This window comes from Macaca fascicularis, chromosome 7 (assembly GCF_037993035.2).
Source record: "Macaca fascicularis isolate 582-1 chromosome 7, T2T-MFA8v1.1".
Taxonomy (NCBI): Eukaryota; Metazoa; Chordata; class Mammalia; order Primates; family Cercopithecidae; genus Macaca; species Macaca fascicularis.
In genome coordinates, this window is record NC_088381.1 from 16,988,202 (window position 1) to 17,007,642 (window position 19,441).

General features: G+C 47.4%; 1 pseudogene; it reads right to left on the reverse strand.

Annotated features, from left to right (window-relative positions):
* Positions 1-5,939: 5,939 nt before the first annotated feature.
* Positions 5,940-7,106, reverse strand: LOC102144569 (large ribosomal subunit protein uL6-like; annotated as a pseudogene).
* Positions 7,107-19,441: the final 12,335 nt, after the last annotated feature.

Here is a 19,441-nt window from a genome sequence, read left to right on the forward strand (position 1 = left end):
CTGGCAGTTGGTATATTGCCTCTTAAAATGAGACAACTGGAAGGAAGGAGAGATGTTCCACTAAAGAAGCAATAGCAGGAGCTTGGGGTCCAGGACGGAAGAAGTGGTCAAGGCAGGGCTGGGTCCTGGGCTTGGCCTCTGATGGTTGTTAGAGTCTCTTAGTTATAAAGGAGACAGAGCAAGCAGATTCTGGCATTTTAGTCCAGGCGCTGCCACAAGCTTCTGATGATCTTGAGCAAGTCCCTTCTCTGAGTCTCAGTCTCCTCACTTGTCACCTTTACCACCTTATGTGATCTTGCAGACCACATGAGGAAGGGAGTTTTGCACAGCATAAAACTCCACGCACAGAAGAATGGAGTGCAGCAGTGGCATGAGAGCTTAGGAGTCAGGAAGTCCTAGATTCAGATTCTTGCTCTGTTGCTCCAGAACTTACTGGCTGGGCCAGCTGAACAAGCCTTTAAACCTTCTGTTTCCTCACAAGTGAAATGAGCAAAATAATATCTATCTTGACGAATTGTTGTGAGGTTTCAAAATAAGTCACAGAAAGTGCCTGACATTCAGTACATGGAAGCCAATATTACATACAATGGACTGATCAGGGCTGCTGTGTGTGTCTGTGCAGCTGACACCAGGACACAGGCTGGGTCTCCAGAGGAAGGAAGGAACACCTCCTCATTCTCACAAAAGTACTGTCTGCTCTCTGAATTCTGCACCTAGGGGGCTGCCTCCAACAAGGCTGGGATGAAAAGTATCATCTTCAGCTCTAATTCCTTACCTTCCACAGAGAAGTCTGAAGGCCAGACTCTGAACTTGGCTGATGACCTAATCTGGTTGGGCCCAGACATCTTCCTCCCACAGTGTGAAGATCATGATGCCGCCATCTGAGGCGGGGGAGCCCTCTGTATCTGGGAGTACTGTTCACACTCCTTAAAGAGCCAGGCAGAGTGGGAAGCCTCCAGCACTCAAAGTCCTGCCACCAGCCCATGCCAGAAGCCTGTCATTCCACCATTCTACGGCATTGTTCTCTTGGTTTAGGAAATCATCCCCATGTAGACGCAAAAGTCAGCTCATCATAGTAAGGAGCCACCATTTGCCGATTACTTCTTTGTGCCAGACCCTGCGCTAAGAGGGGTCAGTACACCTTTTTCCTTTTCTTTATTTTGAAGATGCCCATTGAACTACTTTATAGTTATAACTATTTTATAACAATGAACATCCACGACCTAGATTCACCGTTGAACATTTGCCATATTTGTTTTATCTCTCTATATATGTATGTTAGGCGAAACCATTTCAGACTCCATTACAGACATCATGATGCTTCATCCCAAAAAACTTCTGCATGTGTCTCCTAAGGAAAAGAACACTCTGCTATCTAACTGAATACCGTACTCAACACTAAGGCATTTTACATTAATACAACAGTATTATGTAAGTCCACACTAAAATTTTCCCAATTGCCTGAATAACATGTGTTATGACTTTAAAAAAAAATCCAGGATTTAGGCAGGGCACGGTGGCTCATACCTGTAATCCCAACACTTGGGGAGGCCAAGGAGAGCAGATTGCTTGAGGTCAGGAGATAGAGACCAGCCTGGGCTACTTAGCGACACCCTATCTCTTAAAGAAAAAAAAATTCAGCTTTCAATCAAGGGTCATGCACTACATTTTGTTGTCACGGCTTCTCGGCCTCCTCTAATCGAAAACAGCTTTCATTTTATTATTATTATTATTTTGGTCTTTCATACCATTGCCATTTTGAAGCATTCAAATCTGCTGTTTTGCAGAATATCCCTTAATTTAGATTTTCTGATGGCTTCCTCATGTCAGATTCCGGTGGACCTGCACATTTCATCCTCATAGTAACTCTGACAGGTTTTTTTACTCCGTTTTATGGAAATGGGGGCTGAGGCTCAGCAAGGGCTGTCCCATGCTACTAAGAGGCTGCCCTGGGACTGGATGCTGGTAATTTGCTTTGTGCCCTCATATCTCATGCAGCTGTGATGTCTTAGCAGTTGGATTCTTTTTATGATGGCTTCATTTATCAGCCCCCTTTAGCACCTTGAACAGCCCCCTTTAGCCACAAACGAACAGCAGAGTTTGACAGGGTCTGGCTTGGGAGAAAGAAAGGTAATCCAGGGCAGGGGACACCTGTAACATACCATCTGCAGTGAACCCTGGCCTCCATAGTCAGCCCTGTCTGGAACCCCTCCACCCCACGTGGTCCTTTTAGGCTACCTTAGAAATATGACTTTTCCTGACCCTTCTAGACCTCCAGGGAAAGTGATGCATCACACACACACACACTCTCACACACACACACTCACTCTCTCTCACACACACACACAGTACTTAGGATGTAACAATCCTCTGGGTACAGTCATCACTGAATTCTGTCCTGTTGCCTAGCAACCCTAGGACATTTCAGCCCTTTCCAGCCAGAGAGTGGGTGGAGGGGGCAACCACATGGCTGGCTGGTACCTTCTTACTCTGGGGGGTCTCCTCATGATCAGTTGCATAACAGCCACGGTGGTCCTTGCACTCTGGGGAGTTACCCTCCTACTCCCAGGGGATGAGCAATCTCTTTAAGGTCTTTCCTCCTGGGTTGGGAGCCACACAAGTATGCCATGGAATATGGCGCTCCTCTCTGGGCAGAGTGCCTGAGAGCTAAGAGGAGGATGACACCTCCCCCTGCAGTGACTCTTTAAGAGAAAAGGGTGAAAGGAGAAGATCCAGGTAAGAACCTCATCATGCCAGGAGAGTTAAGCTTCTCATAGAATGGTTCCACAGACATTCAGAGACCTGCTGGCCAGGAGTGCTGGGTTTGGGGCCAGGCCATGCTTCTCCGTGAAAGGAGAGAGATGGATGGTCCATATGCCTGGGCAGATCCTAATTATCCAAGTCTGCAGTTACTCTTGAATATATGTGTATTACTTTAACCCTCTTGTTTGGGTAAAGTTTAGGCCAAGCATCATTACCTGGGGTGTTCAGGACCCCTTAGGGGTCTGTGGACAGAATTCAGGGCATTGGTAAAGTTGGGGGGAAAGTTACCTATTTTCACTAACTTCTTCTGAAATATATAAAATATTTTATGAAATAGTAAAATCTGTGACTTTGTCATTTATAGAAATCATAGATTTTTTATATAACTTTACAGTTGTTGAAATGTCAATTATACTCACCACCACTTAGAAATTAAGGGAATTGGCCGGGTGTGGTGGCTCATGCCTATAATCCCAGCACTTTGGGAGGCCGAGGCGGGCAGATCACGAGGTCAGGAGATCGAGACCATCCCGGCTAACACGGTGAAACCCCATCTCTACTAAAAGTACAAAAAAATTAGCCAGGTGTGGTGGTGGGTGCCTGTAGTCCCAGCTACTCAGGAGGCTGAGGCAGGAGAATGGCCTGAACCCAGGAGGCGGAGATGGCAGTGAGCCGAGATTGTGCCACAGCACTCCAGCCTGGGTGATAGAGCAAGACTCCGTCTCAAAAACAAAAAACAAAAAACAAACAAAGAAAAAAAGAAATTACGGGAATTATTAAATCTGTCATGAGATCCTTAATGTGTTCATAGGTATAGTAGTCCCCCTCTGCCCACGAGGGAAATGTTTCCGAGAGCCCCAGTGGAACTGTGACTAGTACCAAACCCAATATTACTATGTTTTTTTCTATACATACATACATAAGTATGATAAAGTTTAATTTATATATGAGACATGGTAAGAGACTGACAAATATAACAATCATAAAATAAAGAAATTATATTGTAATAAAAACTATATGAATGTGATATATCTCTCTTATTCTCAGAATATCTTATTGTACTGTATTCTTGTGTTCTTTTCTTCTTGTGAAGAGAAAGGGACTGTGCGGGATGGTGCCAGGTTCCATCATGCTACTCAGAATGGTGTGCAATTTAAAATTTATGAATTGTTTATTTCTGGCATTTCCCACTTAATATTTTTGGACCATGGTTGACTGCAAGTAACTGAAATTGCAGAAAGCAAAACCACAGATAAGGGGACAGTGAATGCTATACATATCAATATAGTATTATATAAAATATTTTTAAAATTTTGATAACTCAATTTCAATATAACTAGTTTCATTTCAATATAATTAGTTTCATTTGCAATCTGATGTATTTTTTATGCAAAGCATTTTTCTGAGGCTTCACCAAACCACCAAAGGGGGCTGTGGTACCAAAAAAGGTTAAGAGTCTTGGGTTTTTGTCAATCGAGGACTCAAGGAAGTATTTTGGGGAGTCTTCTAATTTTGAACTTTAAATATTGATGTTAATTAAACAAATTATTATATAATATTCCTAGTAGCTGGAATGACTGCCTTATACAGAGCACTGCCACTCCATTGCCATTTCTGAGTTTACATTTACAGCAGAGGTGAAGCCAAGCAGTTCCACCCAAATTGTTCCATTCTAATTAGGAAAAAAACGGGCAGACCTAATAAGTAAATGGTGATGATATTTAAAAAGTGGTGAAGTTGAGCCCTTAGCATAACGAAGTTGCTAAACTCGAAAAGCCTGTACTCTAGCGGTTGGCACCATAGTCAGGTGGGTAGAATTCAGTTGCAGAAAACACAGTATCATTTGCCATATGAAGTTAATGATGTTAATCTGAATTGTTTCTGTTGTAATTTTGTTTGAATTTGTAAGTTTTGGGTTTTTTTACTTAGCATATGTGTCCTTAGCTTCATGTTTGTTCTTGCTTGAGTACATGCCCAGAGATCTGGGCATTTTTTCTTATTCTTTCATTGGGGGTACTAACTCACGCATGAGAAATGCTGCGCTCTGTTACTTACTGATAACTCTTCATGTTTCCCTCTTTATTTATTATTATTATTATTATTATTATTATTATTAAGACGGAGTCTCGCTCTGTTGCCCAGGCTAGAGTGCAGTGGCGTGATCTCAGCTCACTGCAAGCTCTGTCTCCCGGATTCACGCCATTCTCCTGCATCAGCCTCCCGAGTAGCTGGGACTACAGGCACCTGCCACCATGTCTGGCTAATTGTTTGTATTTTTAGTACAGATGGGGTTTCACCGTGTTAGCTAGGATGGTTTCGATCTCCTGACCTCATGATCTGCCCGCCTCAGCCTCCCAAAATGCTGGGATTACAGGCATGAGCCTCTGCGCCCAGCCGATATATTCTTTCTTAAATCTGTGGCCAGGCCTATAATTGTCACAATGAAAATTAGAAAACCTACAAAATGTCAGAGGATTCAACTTTAAAATCTGTCTCAAAGGACTCAGAAAGTAGTGATTCACTTTGACCCCCTCAAAGATCAAATATCAAGCAATTTACCAGTTAGTGTTTTTAAATGATGTGTAGCCCTTAGCAGACTCTAAGACCAATAAGATGGCATTGTCATTCCCAGAAGTGCAGACTCCTCTCTGTCCTGCTCCCCCACTAATCTTTTGAACATCCCAGCTGCTCACATTGCCCCCCAACAACATGGTAGCTTTTCCAATTGTTCTGGTGACCTCACTGTATGTTTCCGTGGTACTCAACAGCCTGTGGAGTGGTGGCCAGTCTTGGACAGTGCTCTAGTCCCATGACTGTGCCCTTCTTTGCAGGTAGCTTCCTCTTGGCATTGCCTCCTCCCTGTCCTCAGGAGACACTCTCTTCTTTGTCATCTTCCTCTGTGGTGTCGTGTCCTTACTCAAAAATACAAGTCCCTGTATCACCACACCTGACTCCTTGATATCGGGTGGTTTCTCTTCTATCATTCCAGTTCTTGAAGTGTCTAGAAAGTTCAGTTTTACATTCCTTTTCTAGAAGAAACCTGGAAAATAAGTCTTCCAGGACCTGGCTAGAGGATACAGCTTGAGGAACATCACCCAGAACAGCATTAAAGGATGCTTCTTTCCCCCGCCCCCCCAAATCAATAGGTCTTTTATTGCATCATTTAAATATCACAAGTAAGTTTTAGCAGCCATCCGGTATCTTGTTTCTGTAGCTGGACAACTCTTAGATCTCAGTCATCAGCCTGCTGAACAGTTACTTTTTCAGAGACATAGATGCCATCCAAAAACTTCCTGATATCGTTGTTTTTAACTGTTGTGGCTTGCTGAATTTGAAACAAGCTGAGTGTCATTTCCTTCAAGGATTAATTTATCTTTCTGGGCTTGAGATACTGAACAAGCAACACCTGGTCTCATCTGAACCCTGCAGATGTATTTTTCACCCAAGAAATTTAGGATTTCCACAAGAGACCCATTCTCCTGGATAATGATGTTGATGGGGAAGTGAACATACACAGACCTCATCTTGTAACAGAAGCCCAGTGTAATACCCTTGTTCATGTTCTGTACATGACTACAAATAGTCCGAATGGTAACCAGTTCCTTTCTGTTACCACACCATTTGTCAACCCAGAGCCTCTTTTTTTTTTTTTTTTCTTTCCGAGAAGACTGAGTTCTACATTGATGTGATTGAAGTTCCTCCACAGGGTTGCTCTGGGGCCTTTCACGACAACTGTGTGTCCCTTTAGAGTAATGTCGACATTTTCTGGAATGTCGATAGTCTGATTGCTGAAAATGGTTTTCATTCTCACAGTAGACGTAGCAAAGAAAGAAAGGATGTTTCTAGACCACGGTTTTGTTTTTGTTTTGTGATTAAAAAAACATGTAACATCAATTTACCCTCTTAACAATTTATGGCCAGGTGCGGTGGCTGAAGCCTGTAATCCCAGCACTTTGGGAGGCCGAGACGGGCGGATCACGAGGTCAAGAGATCGAGACCATCCTGGCTAACACGGTGAAATCCCGTCTCTACTAAAAAATACAAAAAACTAGCCGGGTGAGATGGCGGGCACCTGTAGTCCCAGCTACTCGGGAGGCTGAGGCAGGAGAATGGCGTAAACCCCAGAGGCGGAGCTTGCAGTGAGCTGAGATCCGGCCATTGCACTCCAGCCTGGGCAACAGAGCGAGACTCTGTCTAAAAAAAAAAAAAAAAAAAAAAAATTAAAAAATGTACAGCACGGTATTAACTACATACACACTGTTGTACAGTAGAGCTCCATAACCTTTTCATTTTGCATGACCGAAACCCTATTCCCATTGAACAATTCCCCATTTCCCTTCCCTCCCCACCATCCCCTGGCAACCACCACTCTACTTTCTGTTTCTATGAGTGTGATTACTTTAGATACCTCATCTAAGTGGAATCATACAGTATTTGTCCTTTTTGACTGGCTTATTTTGCTTAGCATAATATCCTCAAGGTTCATCCATGTTGTAATACGTACCTGAATTTCCTTCTTTCTAAGGCTGAATAATATTCCATTATTACACCACATTTTCTTTCTTTCATCCAACAATGGACATTAGGTTGTTTTCACATCTTGGTTATTGCGAATAATGCGGCAATGAATGTGGGCATGCAAATATTTCTTTGAGATCTTTATTTCAAGTCTTTTGGATATATTCCCAGAAGTGGGATTATTGGATCATATGGTAGCTCTATTTTTAAGTTTTTGAGGAACCTCCATAGTGTTTTCCATAATAGATGCACTATTTACAATCCTACCAACAGTGTGCAAGGTTTTCAATTTCTCTACATTCTCATCAACACTTGTTTGTGATGAGGCTTCCTTAGGTTGCTCAGGCTTGACTCACATTCCTGGGCTCAAGCAAACCTCCTGCCTCAGCCTCCTGAGTAGCTGGAACTACAGGCATGTGCCACTGTCCCTGACTAACATTGTTTTTCGGTTTTGTTTTGTTTTTTATAGTGGCCATCCTAATGGATATGAGGTGATAATTCACTGTGGCTTATGATTTGCATTTCCCTAATTAGCCTTTTATAGGCTTGTAGACCATTTGTATATCTCCTTTGGCGAAATGTCTATTCAAGACCTTTGCCCACTTTTTAATCAGGGTTTTTTGTTTGTTTGTTTGCTACTGAATTGTAGAAATTCTTTATATATTCTGGGTATTAACCCATTATCAGATATATGCTTTGCAAATATTTTCTCCCATTCCATAGGTTGCTGCTTCACACTATTGTTTCTTTTGCTGTGCAGAGGTCTTTAAGTTTGATGTAGTCTCATTTTTACTTTTGTTGCCTGTGCTTTTGGTGTTACATCTAAGAAACCAGTGCCCATTCCAATGTCATGAAGCCTTCCCCCTATGTTTTCTTCTTATAGTTTTATAGTTTAAGATCTTATGTTTAGGGCTTTAATCCATTTTGAGTTAATTTTTGTATATGACATAGGTAAGAGTCCATCTACATTCTTTTTTTTTTTTTTTTTTTTGAGACGGAGTCTCGCTCTGTTGCCCAGGCTGGAGTGCAGTGGTGTGATCTCGGCTCACTGCAAGCTCCGCCTCCTGGGTTCATGCCATTCTCCTGCCTCAGCCTCCCGAGTAGCTGGGACTACAGGCGCCCGCCACCTCGCCCGGCTAATTTTTTGTATTTTTTAGTAGAGACGGGGTTTCACCGTGTTAGCCAGGATGGTCTCGATCTCCTGACCTCGTGATCCGCCCATCTCGGCCTCCCGAAGTGCTGGGATTACAGGCTTGAGCCACCACACCTGGCCCATCTACATTCTTTTACATGTGGATGTTGTTTCTCAGCACCATTTGTTGAAAAGACTCCCCTTTCCCCATCGTGTAGTCTTGGCATCTTTGCTGAATATCGTTTGACCATATATGTCTGGGCTTATTTCTGGGCTCCCTATTTTGTTCCATTGGTCTATATGACTATCTTTATGCCAGCACCATACTATTTTGTTTACTATAGCTTTGTCATGTTTTGAAATCCAGAATTAGGAGGCCTCTAGCTTTGTTCTTCTGTCTCAGATTTTTTTTTTTACTATTTGGGGTCTTCTTAGATTCTATATGAATTTGAAGATGATTTTTTCTATTTCTGCAAAACATGCCATTGGTAGACCAGGGTTCCTTAACCTGTGGTCTCAGAATCCCTGGATGGCATTGAGGGTGCTGAGGGCCCCTGACACTTTGTGTTTCTGCTGACAAGCATTTTTATCTGGTCATTGCTGAGACACATGAGGGTTCCCAGGAGGCTACGGTCTAGGCTCCTAATTCCACACTTCACAAAGTCAAGAGTAATGGCCATGGGCAGTGGATTTGTCATGATGCAAGGGGAAATCACAAATAAGCATCAAATTCAAAGGAGCTCATGGAGTACAAATCCGGCTTTTTTTTTTTTTTTTTGAGACAGGGTCTCTCTGTCACCTCTGCTGCAGTACAGTGATACAATCATAGCTCACTGCAGCCTCAGACTCCCAGGCTCAAGTGATTCTCCTCCCTCACCCTTCTGAGTAGCTAAGCCTACAGGTGCACACCACCACACTTGGCTAATTTTTTTTTTTCTTTTTCTTTTTTTTGAGATGGAGTCTTGCTCTGTTGCCAGGCTGGAGTGCAGTGGTGCGATCTTGGCTTACTGCAACCTCTGACTCCCTGGTTGAAGCAATTCTCCTGCTTCAGCCTCCTGAGAGGCTGGGATTACAGGCACGTGCTACCATGCCCAGCTAATTTTTGTATTTTTAGTAGAGACGGGGTTTCACCATGTTGGCCAGGGTGGTCTCCATCTCCTGACCTTGTGATCCACCTGCCTTGGCCTCCCAAAGTGCTGGGATTACAGGCGTGAGCCACCGTGTCTGGCTCATGCTTGGCTAATTTTAAAAAATTGTTTTGTAGAGATGGGGGGGTCTCACTGTGTTGTCCAGGCTGGTCTTGAACTCCTGGCCTTAAGCATTCCTCCCACCTCAGCCACAAAGTGTTGGGATTACAGGTGTGAGCCACCATGCCCAGCCAATCTGACTTTATTATTACCTACTATTGTTGCTGTTGGATTTGTTCAGTTAGCATTGTGACACTCTGGGAAAAATACTGCTGGCTTAAACTATACACTCATATAAGAGTTTATTACACAGAAAACATTAACTGATTATTGCAATGGATAGTATTTTGCCCTAAAATGGATGTCCACTTTTCTCAAAACCAGTCCGTTTTCTGTTTGGCTCTCTGGTGGTGTATCATCTTAGGCTGTAAGTCCCACAGGAACTGGACAGTATCATTTTTATTTTTTGTGTGTTTGTTTTTGAGATAGGATCTTGCTCTGTTAAAAGCCCAGGCTGGAGTGCAGTGGCACAATCATCCCTCACTGCAGCCTCAATCTCCCAGGCTCAAGCAATCCTCCCACAGCCTCCCAAGTAGCTGGTACGACAGGCATGCACCACCACACCAGGCTAATTTTTGTATTTTTTGTAGAGGTGTGGTCTTGCTATGTTACCCAAGCTGGTCTCGAACTCCTGGACCGAAACAATCCACGTGCCTCGGCCTCCCAGAGCACTGGGATTACAGGTGAGCCACCTCTCTGGACCGCTAGTATTTTTTTTTTTTTTTTTTTTGAGACAGAGTCTCGCTCTTTTGCTCAAGCTAGAGTGCAGTGGCACGATCTCAGCTCACTGCAACCTCTGCCTCGCAGGTTCAAGAGATTCTCGTGCCTCAACCTCCGGAGTAGCTGGAATTACAGGCGTGCGTCACCACGTCCAGCTAATTTTTGTATTTTCAGTAGAGACAGGGTTTCACCATGTTGGCCAGGTTGGTCTTGAACTCCTGAACTCAAGTGGATCTGCCTGCCTTGGCCTCCTAAAGTGCTGGGATTCCAGACATAAGCCACTGCGCCTAGCCCTGACAGTATCTTTTTTTTTTTTTTTTTTTTGGAGATGGAGTCTCGCTCTGTCTCCCAGGCTGGAGTTCAGTGGTGCAACCTCCACCTCCCGAGTTCAAGTGATTCTCCTGCCTCAGCCTCCTGAGTAGCTAGGACTACAGGTGTGTGCCACCATGCCTAGCTAATGTTTTGTATTTTTTAGTAGAGACGGGGTTTCACAGTGTTAGCCAGGATGGTCTCGATCTCCTGATCTCACGAGCCGCCCACCTCGGCCTCCCAAAGTGCTAGGATTATAGGCATGAGCCACTGCACTTGGCCTAACAGTATCAGTTTTAATTGTCCTTGCTCTAATCTTGTTAAGTGTAGGTTTTTGTGATGACAATGTTTGTGTATATGTTCCCTGGCCATGTCCAGCAGGTTAGGAAGCAGCTTCACAATGTGTTTACACATTTTGCTCAATAGCTTGTATTCTTAAACTGCTATTGGAACAGTAACATTTTAAAAATAATTGTTAATTTAATTGTTTTTTTTTTTTTTTTTTTTTGAGACGGAGTCTCGCTCTGCGGTTCAGGCTGGAGTGCAGTGGCCGGATCTCAGCTCACTGCAAGCTCCGCCTCCCGGGTTGACGCCATTCTCCTGCCTCAGCCTGCCGAGTAGCTGGGACTACAGGCGCCCGCCACCACGCCCGGCTAGTTTTTTGTATTTTTTAGTAGAGATGGGGTTTCACCGTGTTAGTCAGGATGGTCTCGATCTCCTGACCTCGTGATCCGCCCGTCTCGGCCTCCCAAAGTGCTGGGATTACAGGCTTGAGCCACCGCGCCCGGCCAGTTAATTTAATTGTTAATGAGACTCTTGTTGGTTAAAACACAAGTGAAATAAGATCTTATGTTTTATTTTTCATAATTCAAGACATTCCTTTGCTCCTGGAAAGCACCACCTGAAACATTAGGATAATATCGCAAACATTAGAATGATGCCTCCTTGTACCCGCAAAGCAAATTTGCCGATCTTGTGTTGGTTTTCCCCCTCTGCCCCTCTCTCTGACTACAGTGGCTGTTGTTTTGTCCTCATTCCTTTTCCCTCCGGAGCCACAACTTTTCTCAGGGGTCTAGAGCTACTTTACCATTCAGAGTGCGCTGTCACGAGCATCACTGGTCAGAAAACCATTCATGCATGCCAGGGTCATTGGTGAGTGCCTACCTTGAGCCAGGCACTAGCATTTCCCCGGAGGAACAATACAAGTTGCATTCTGGTGACAGGCCTTGTGAAAAGAAAATTTTTGGTGGTCAAATATGTTAGGGAAATCCAGAGTTACACAACATTTAAAAGATGACTGCAGAATGTTTCTTTTTCCTAATACGTTAATGTGTCTCCTATATTTGCATGAGAGGTGTAGACAACAGAACATACACGGTTCTTCTTCTCAACTTGTTTGACCAGGTAATCCCTTTTTCACAAGTGGATTTCCTCTGAATCCGCTTTGGGAAAGACAAGTTTCTAGGAGACTCACATCGGCTCCTAAACCAGCTTTGCCATTCTTATTGTTTCCTATAGATAAATACATGTAATAAATATTCTCACATACTTTTTTTTTTTCTTTTTCTGGTGAGACAAGGTCCCTCTCTGCCACCCAGACTAGAGTGCAGTGGCGCAATCACTGCTCACTGCAGCTTCGACCCCCCGGGCTCCAGCGATACTCCCATCTCAGCCTCCCGAGTAGGAGGGGGCCCTGGAGGAGGGGTCGCTCCACGTTCACCAGGCTGGTCTCGAACTCCTGCCTTCAAGCGATCCTCCCTCCTAGGCCTCCCACATTGCTGGGATTCCAGGCAGGAACCCTGTGGGCGCCTCCATCTTCTAACTTCTGGCTGAGCCAGATGATTCTGGGAGAAAGGAGACTTCCGATTTTAAAATGGCGGCTTGGGCCGGGCGCAGTGGCTGACGCCTGTAATCCCAGCACTTTGGGAGGCCAAGGAGGGCAGATCACAAGGTCAGCAGATCAAGACCATCCTGGCTAACACGGTGAACCCTCATGTCTACTAAAAGAAATATAAAAAATTAGCCAGGCGTGGAGGTGGGCGCCTGTAGTCCCAGCTACTCGGGAGGCTGGGGCAGAAGAATGGCGTGAACCTGGGAGGCGGAGCTTGCAGTGAGCCCGAGACGCCGTCACTGCACTTCAGCCTGGGCTAGAGACTCCGTCTCAAAAAAAAAAAAAAAAAAAAAAAAAAAAAAAAAAATGGCGGCTTGACTTCCCCGCCCTCCAGAAAGCCAAAAACAAATATGCAGCCCTGAGATTTTCCCCGGCGACAACCTGGAGCTCAGATTTGAGGATGAGACAGATCCGGGGAGCACGGAGAAGTGAAAATCTTCTGAGTAGGCGGTAGGAAAATCAGCCTTCCACATCCGCCGCGCCCCGCCCCACCACTGAGCCCCACACCAGGCGCGGGGAAACTTTCCCTCCGTGCGCGGGTTCAGTGGTGGGAAAAGTGAGGCTCAAGTGTCAACCAGGTTTCCCACCATGTTGGATTTCCTGGCAGGAGGCCTGTCCTTGCCTCAGCCATGGAAAACGCGGTGCCTGCTGAGGGGAACCACATCCCCACAGGACTGGCGGAGACAATGGGGGCGGTGGCCGGACCGCCATCCCCGGCCCTGGAAACTGCTCTGTAGCCAATCAGAGCGGGTACTCAGCAGCGCCTTGCTGGAGGAGGCCCGTCCCCAGGTGCTTGGGCGCCAACCCCTAGGCAACCTTCCCGGGAGCCCAGGTAGACGGAGGGGGGTGGGTACCTGAGCATTTATTGTATTACTCTTCGAACTGTGGGGATATTTTATGTGTACTCCTTTGAATGTATTTTTTTTCCCCAAAAGTTAGGTTTTTCGGTCGGGCACGGTGACTCACGCCTATAAACCCAGCACTTTGGGAGGCTGTGTCCGGCGGATCACCTGAGGTCAGGAGTTCCAGAGCAGCCTGGCCAACATGGTGCAACACCGTCTCTACTAAAAATACAAAAATTCGCTGGGCACCGCCACTCACGCTTGTAATCCTTGCACTTTGGGAGGCCAAGGCTAGGAGATAGCTTGAGTCCAGGACTACAAAGACCAGCTTGGGCAACATGGCGAAACCCCATCTCTACCAAAAAAAAAAAATAATCATCATCATCATCATCCCAACAACAACAACAACCCAAAACTAAAAAATTAGCCAGGCGTGGCTGCCCACACCTGTGATCCCAGCTACTCGGGAGGAAGGAAGATAATTTGGGCCCGCAAGGTGGAGGGTGCAGTGAGCTGAGATCACGCCACTGCATTCCAGCCTGGGTGACAGAGTGTGAACTCGTCTCAAAAAAAATTGTTTTTGTAGAGGTGAGGTCTCGCTATGTTGTTCGGGCTGGTCTGGAACTCCTGGGCTCAAGTGATACTCCCATCTCAGCCTCCCGAGTAGCTGGGATTACAGACGCACGCCACCATCCGACTAATTTTTGTATTTTTTGTAGAGACGGGGTGTGGTGGCGGGCGGGGGGTGGAGGGTGTCTCTCCATGTTGCCGAGGCTGGTTTCGAACTCCTGCCTTCAGGCGATCTTCCCGCCTGAGTATCCCACATCGCTGGGATTCCAGGCGTGAACCCAGTGAGCGCCTCCATCTTCTAACTTCTGGCTGAGCCAGATGATTCAGGGAGAAAGGACTTCCGGTTTTAAAATGGCGGCTTGACTGCCCCGCCCTCCGGAAAGCCAAAAACAAATACGCAGCCCGGAGGTTTTCCCCAGCGACGATTTACAGCTCAGACTTGAGGCTGAGACAGATCCCGGGAGCACAGAGAAGTGAAAATCTTCCGAGCAATCGGGCTTTCACATCCGCCACGCCCCTCCCCACCACTGAGCCCTGCACCGCCCACGTAGACGGAGGGGGTGGGTACCTGAGCATTTATTGTATTACTCTTCGAACTGTGGGGATATTTCATGTGTGCCCCTTTGAATGTATATTTTTTTTTCCCAGAAGTTAGGTTTTTCGGTCGGGCACGGTGACTCACGCCTGTAAACCCAGCACTTTGGGAGGCTGTGTCCGGCGGATCACTTGAGGTCAGGAGTTCCAGAGCAGCCTGGCCAACATGGTGCAACCCCGTTTCTACTAAAAATACAAAAATTCGCTGGGCACCGCCACTCACGCTTGTAATCCTTGCACTTTGGGAGGCCAAGGCTAGCAGATCGCTTGAGTCCAGGACTACAAAGACCAGCTTGGGCAACATGGCGAAACCCCATCATCCCAACAACCACCACCACCCAAAACTAAAAAATTAGCCAGGCGTGGCTGCCCACACCTGTGATCCCAGCTACTCGGGAGGAAGGAAGATAATTTGGGCCCGCAAGGTGGAGGGTGCAGTGAGCTGAGATCACGCCACTGCATTCCAGCCTGGGTGACAGAGTGTGAACTCGTCTCAAAAAAAATTGTTTTTGTAGAGGTGAGGTCTCGCTATGTTGTTCGGGCTGGTCTGGAACTCCTGGGCTCAAGTGATACTCCCATCTCAGCCTCCCGAGTAGCTGGGATTACAGACGCGCGCCACCATCCGACTAATTCTTGTATTTTTTGTAGAGACGGGGTGTGGTGGCGGGCGGGGGGTGGAGGGTGTCTCTCCATGTTGCCGAGGTTGGTTTCGAACTCCTGCCCTCAGGCGATCCTCTCGCCTGAGTATCCCACATCGCTGGGATTCCAGGCGTGAACCCAGTGAGCGCCTCCATCTTCTGACTTCTGGCTGAGCCAGATGATTCAGGGAGAAAGGACTTCCGGTTTTAAAATGGCGGCTTGACTGCCCCGCCCTCCGGAAAGCCAAAAACAAATACGCAGCCCGGAGGTTTTCCCCAGCGACGATTTACAGCTCAAATTTGAGGCTGAGACAGATCCCGGGAGCACAGAGAAGTGAAAATCTTCCGAGCAATCGGGCTTTCACATCCGCCACGCCCCTCCCCACCACTGAGCCCTGCACCGCCCACGTAGACGGAGGGGGTGGGTACCTGAGCATTTATTGTATTACTCTTCGAACTGTGGGGATATTTTATGTGTGCCCCTTTGAATGTATTTTTTTTTTCCTAGAAGTTAGGTTTTTCGGTCGGGCACGGTGACTCACGCCTGTAAACCCAGCACTTTGGGAGGCTGTGTCCGGCGGATCACCTGAGGTCAGGAGTTCCAGAGCAGCCTGGCCAACATGGTGCAACCCCGTTTCTACTAAAAATACAAAAATTCGCTGGGCACCGCCACTCACGCTTGTAATCCTTGCACTTTGGGAGGCCAAGGCTAGCAGATCGCTTGAGTCCAGGACTACAAAGACCAGCTTGGGCAACATGGCGAAACCCCATCTCTACCAAAAAAAAAAAAATCATCATCCTCATCATCCCAACAACAACAACCCAAAACTAAAAAATTAGCCAGGCGTGGCTGCCCACACCTGTGATCCCAGCTACTCGGGAGGAAGGAAGATAATTTGGGCCCGCAAGGTGGAGGGTGCAGTGAGCTGAGATCACGCCACTGCATTCCAGCCTGGGTGACAGAGTGTGAACTCGTCTCAAAAAAAATTGTTTTTGTAGAGGTGAGGTCTCGCTATGTTGTTCGGGCTGGTCTGGAACTCCTGGGCTCAAGTGATACTCCCATCTCAGCCTCCCGAGTAGCTGGGATTACAGACGCGCGCCACCATCCGACTAATTCTTGTATTTTTTGTAGAGACGGGGTGTGGTGGCGGGCGGGGGGTGGAGGGTGTCTCTCCATGTTGCCGAGGTTGGTTTCGAACTCCTGCCCTCAGGCGATCCTCTCGCCTGAGTATCCCACATCGCTGGGATTCCAGGCGTGAACCCAGTGAGCGCCTCCATCTTCTGACTTCTGGCTGAGCCAGATGATTCAGGGAGAAAGGACTTCCGGTTTTAAAATGGCGGCTTGACTGCCCCGCCCTCCGGAAAGCCAAAAACAAATACGCAGCCCGGAGGTTTTCCCCAGCGACGATTTACAGCTCAAATTTGAGGCTGAGACAGATCCCGGGAGCACAGAGAAGTGAAAATCTTCCGAGCAATCGGGCTTTCACATCCGCCACGCCCCTCCCCACCACTGAGCCCTGCACCGCCCACGTAGACGGAGGGGGTGGGTACCTGAGCATTTATTGTATTACTCTTCGAACTGTGGGGATATTTTATGTGTGCCCCTTTGAATGTATTTTTTTTTTCCTAGAAGTTAGGTTTTTCGGTCGGGCACGGTGACTCACGCCTGTAAACCCAGCACTTTGGGAGGCTGTGTCCGGCGGATCACCTGAGGTCAGGAGTTCCAGAGCAGCCTGGCCAACATGGTGCAACCCCGTTTCTACTAAAAATACAAAAATTCGCTGGGCACCGCCACTCACGCTTGTAATCCTTGCACTTTGGGAGGCCAAGGCTAGCAGATCGCTTGAGTCCAGGACTACAAAGACCAGCTTGGGCAACATGGCGAAACCCCATCTCTACCAAAAAAAAAAAAATCATCATCCTCATCATCCCAACAACAACAACCCAAAACTAAAAAATTAGCCAGGCGTGGCTGCCCACACCTGTGATCCCAGCTACTCGGGAGGAAGGAAGATAATTTGGGCCCGCAAGGTGGAGGGTGCAGTGAGCTGAGATCACGCCACTGCATTCCAGCCTGGGTGACAGAGTGTGAACTCGTCTCAAAAAAAATTGTTTTTGTAGAGGTGAGGTCTCGCTATGTTGTTCGGGCTGGTCTGGAACTCCTGGGCTCAGTGATATTCCCATCTCAACCTCCCGAGTAGCTGGGATTACAGACGCGCGCCACCATCCGACTAATTTTTGTATTTTTTGTAGAGACGGGGTGCGGTGGCGGGCGGGGTGGGGGAGGGTGTCTCTCCATGTTGCCGAGGCTGGTTTCGAACTCCTGCCCTCAGGCGATCCTCCCGCCTGAGTATCCCACATCGCTGGGATTCCAGGTGTGAACCCAGTGAGCGCCTCCATCTTCTAACTTCTGGCTGAGCCAGATAATTCAGGGAGAAAGGACTTCCGGTTTTAAAATGGCGGCATGACTTCCCCGCCCTCCGGAAAGCCAAAAACAAATATGCAGCCCCGAGATTTTCCCCAGCGACGATTTACAGCTCAAATTTGAGAATGAGACAGATCCCGGGAGCACAGAGAAGTGAAAATCTTCCGAGCAGACGGTAGGAAAATCGGGCTTTCACAGCCGCCACGCCCCTCCCCACCACTGAGCCCTGTACCGCCCACGTAGACGGAGGGGGTGGGCACCTGAGCATTTATTGTGTTACTCTTCAAACTGTGGGTATATTTTATGTGTGCCCCTTTGAATATTTTTTTTCCCCAAAAGTTGTATTTTTTTGGCCGGGCATGGTTACTCATGCCTGTAATCCCAGCACTTTGGGAGGCTGAGGCGCGAGGATCGTCTGAAGTCAGGAGTTCGAGACCAGCCTGACCAACATGGTGCAACCTCCATCTCTACTAAAAATACAAAAATTTGCTGGGCACTGTGGTTCACGCCTGTAATTCTTGCACTTTGGGAGGCCAAGACTAGCGGATCGCTTGAGTCCAGGACTACAAAGGCCAGCCTGAACAACCTGGTGAAACCCTGTCTCTACCCCCCCACCCCCTGTAAAAAAAAGAAAAACAAAAACAAACAAAAAATCCCAACAACAACCCAAAACCAAAAAATTAGCTAGGCGTGGCTGCCCACATCTGTGGTCCCAGCTACTCAGGAGGAGGGAAGATTATTTGAGCCCACAAGGCGGAGGGTGCAGTAAGCCGAGATCATGCCACTGCACTGCGGCCTGCGCGACAGTCTGGGTGACAGAGTGAGACCTTGTCTCCAAAACAAATTTGGTTTTGTAGAGGTGAAGTCTTGCTATGTTGTTTGGGCTGGTCTCGAACTTCTGGGCTCAAGCGATCGATCCTCCCACCTCAGCCTCCCGAGTAGCTGGGATTACAGACGAGCGACACCGTCCGACCAATTTTTGTATTTTTTTTTTTTTTTTTTTTTGAGACGGAGTCTCGCTCTGTCACCCGAGCTGGAGTACAGTGGCCGGATCTCAGCTCACTGCAAGCTCCGCCTCCCGGGTTTACGCCATTCTCCTGCCTCAGCCTCCCAAGTAGCTGGGACTACAGGCGCCCGCCACCTCGCCCGGCTAGTTTTTTGTATTTTTTAGTAGAGATGGGGTTTCACCGTGTTAGCCAGGATGGTCTCGATCTCCTGACCTCGTGATCCGCCCGTCTCGGCCTCCCAAAGTGCTGGGATTACAGGCTTGAGCCACCGCGCCCGGCCCAATTTTTGTATTTTTTGTAGAGACGGGGCTTTCCATATTGCCAGGCTGGTCTCGAACTCCTGCCCTCAGGCGATCCTCCCGCCTGGGCCTCCCACATCTCTGGGATTCCAGCCATGAGCCCAGTGGGCGCCTCCATCTTCTAACTTCTGGCTGAGCCGAGATGATTCAGGGAGAAAGGGGACTTCCTGTTTTAAAATGGCGGCTTGACTTCCCCGCCCCCCAGAAAGCCGAAAACAAATATGCGACCCCGAGATTTTCCCCAGCGACAACCTAGAGCTCAGATTAGAGGATGAGACAGATCCCGGGGACACGGAGAAGTGAAAATCTTCCGAGCAGGCGGTAGGAAAATCGGGCTTTCACAGCCGCAACAGCCGCCACGCCCCTCTCCGCCACTGGGCCCTGCACCAGGAACCAGGCACGGGGAAACTCTTTCCCCGGCACTCGGTTCCGTGGTGAGAAAAGTGAGGCCCAAGGGACAACCAGGTTTCCCGCCATGTTGGGTTT